The 2723-nt window shown below is 41.9% G+C and overlaps 1 non-coding gene across 1 annotated transcript; it reads left to right on the top strand.

Moving 5' to 3' along the window:
• Positions 1 to 2175: 2175 nt before the first annotated feature.
• LOC141616510 (small nucleolar RNA R71) lies at positions 2176 to 2282 on the top strand. The gene has a single exon (XR_012530856.1). It is a non-coding gene; the product is annotated as a small nucleolar RNA R71 (small nucleolar RNA).
• Positions 2283 to 2723: the final 441 nt, after the last annotated feature.

Raw genomic sequence — 2723 nt, 5'->3', positions numbered from 1 at the left:
ATTTACAAGTGGTGGTTTAGGGAGGACTCCACCAAACTCTCATTCTTGATGAGATGTCAAGGGGGCATGTCCAAGGTGCTGTTGATGTTGCTCAACACCTTGAAGAAGTAATCAAAAGCTTGTTCATTATCATGGTAGAGGTTCTCAATAGACCGTGGTCCTTGTTGTTGGTCTTGATCGATGGCATTACCAATGTAGAGATTAAAAATCCCTTCAAATTCGTCGTCCCAAAGACCACAAACTTCATTGAGTTGATCATTGAAAATCTCTTGCTTAGATGGAGACAACTCTCCCAATTTATTCTCTTGGCCAATGAGGCCATCCTCTTCTTCCTTGGTTGATTTTGATGAGCTTTGCAAGCTCTCCTTGTCACAATTCACTTGCTCTTTGAATGGAGCATCTTCAATTTTCTTCTTCCATTGGAGTTCCGATTTCTTCCTTTCATCCTTCCGGCTATAATGATCAATCATGAAACATGGTTCATGCAAACGAGGAGCTCTCATAATCTTGTCAAGATTAAAAGTTATGCTTTCATTTCCCACTTCTAGAGTGAGCTCACCATGTTTCACATCAATCACCGCACCGGCGGTGTGTAGGAAAGGTCTTCCTAGGATGATTGGAATGTTGGAATCCTCCTCCATATCAACAATGACAAAGTCCACCGGGATGAAAAACTTCCCAATTCGCACGGGGACATCTTCCCATATCCCTAACGGTGTCTTCGTCGATCTATCGGCCATTTGGAGTGTGATATTGGTGCATTTAAGCTCTCCCATCCCCAACCTTTTACTCACCGAGTACGTCATGACACTCACACTAGCCCCTAGATCACATAGGGCTTTGTTGATCGTTGTGTCGCCAATGGTACACGGTATTGAGAAGCTTCCCGGATCCTTTAACTTTGGAGGTGAACTCCCTTGAAGTATTGCACTACTCACCTTAGTGAAGGCGATAGTCTCAAGCTTCCGGATCGACTTCTTCTTTGTGAGGATATCTTTCATGTATTTCGCATAGGCCGGCACGTGATTGATTAATTCCGTGAAAGGAATTGAGACTTCCAAATTCTTCACAATTTCCATGAATTTTCCAAGTTGATCATCAAATTTGGGCTTGGCTTGACGACTTGGAAAAGGGAGTCTAATCACAATGGGCTCCTTCTCCTTGGCCTTGTCTTCATTTTTCTTTGAACTTTCTTCTTTTGACGATTCTCCATCTTTGGAGTTTTGCACAATTTCTTCCTTTTCACTAGCTTCCACAACTTCATCCTCAACTTGCTTCTTCGGTGCTTCATACCTTGTACCACTTCTCAAGTGAATGGCACTAACCGTTTCATGTCTAGGGGGATTACTTTGAGGTGGTAATTGCCCCTTTTGTCTTTGTGAGCTTGAAGATGCTAGTTGAGTCAATTATGTTTCCAACATCTTGGTGTGAGCTAGAATGTTGTTGATGGTGGTTTCCTTTGCTTGGCTATCTTTTTGCATTTGAGTGAAAAATTCTTGTTGATTCTTTTGCATTTGGAGGACCGCTTTTTGAACATCAAAACCTTGGTCATTTTGGTGATTGTATGGATTTTGATTTTGGTAACCTTGGTTTTGATTGTAAAAGGGTCTTTGATTTTGGTTTCTCATGGGTGGTGGAGTGTATGTTGTTTGAGGGTTTTGAACATTTTGGCTTTTGTATGAGAGATTTGGATGGAATTTGGTATTTTCATTGTAAAAGTTGGAATAAGGGGTGCCACTCTTGTATGCTTGGAAAGCATTCACTTCTTCATTTGTTCCCCTACATTCACCTTGGTCATGTCCCAAAGTTCCACAATTCTCACATATCCCACTTGGGATTGATGAGGATGCCGTCATGGCATTAACATGATGCTTTGATGATTTTGAGTTTTCCTCAAGTCTAGCCATAGCTTGTTCAAACTTCAAGTTGATTGTGTCAATGTGAGCACTAAGTTGAGCACCCAATTGAGTAACGGAGTCCACTTCATGCTTTCCTCCTCTAGTAGCCTTGCGAGGTATACTATATTGTGAGTTATGGACCGCCATTTCCTCAATCTTGTTCCATGTTTGATTGTCATCAACTTCGGTGAACATTCCATTTGATCCCATATTGATAATGTTTCTAGAATCTTCATATAAACCATTCCAAAATTGTTGTACCAAAAACCATTCGCTAAGTCCATGGTGAGGACATGAGCGACAAATTCCCTTGAACCGCTCCCAAGCTTCATACAAAGACTCTTCATCCCTTTGCTTAAAACCCGTAATTTGAGCTCTTAGCATGTTAGTCTTTTCCGGTGGGTAGAATTTTTTGTAGAAAGCTAGAGCCAACTTCTTCCAAGAATCTATTCCAAGGGTGGCCTTATCAAGGCCCTTCAACCATTGCTTCGCGGTGCCGATTAAGGAAAAAGGAAATAAGACCCATCTAATTTGGTCTTGAGTCACGCCCGTTTGAGAGATAGCATCACAATAGTCGCAAAAGGTTTCCATATGAGAATGAGGGTCCTCACTAGGCATCCCCCCAAATTGGCTCCTCTCAACTAATTGGATGAAGGCGGACTTGGCAATAAAATTTCCGGTTAGATGTTGCGGTGTAGGAGTACCATTTGGTAGATTCTCCTCGGTGGGTACGGACTGTGACGAGAATTTTGGCATTGTAGGTGGATTTTGTGGGGTATTGTGTAATGGGTTCTCTTCTCCTTCTATTGCGAAAGGATTGACAAA

Source organism: Silene latifolia, chromosome 11 (genome assembly GCF_048544455.1).
Source record: "Silene latifolia isolate original U9 population chromosome 11, ASM4854445v1, whole genome shotgun sequence".
Classification (NCBI taxonomy): domain Eukaryota; kingdom Viridiplantae; phylum Streptophyta; class Magnoliopsida; order Caryophyllales; family Caryophyllaceae; genus Silene; species Silene latifolia.
This window is presented reverse-complemented; position numbering and strand designations above follow the sequence as displayed.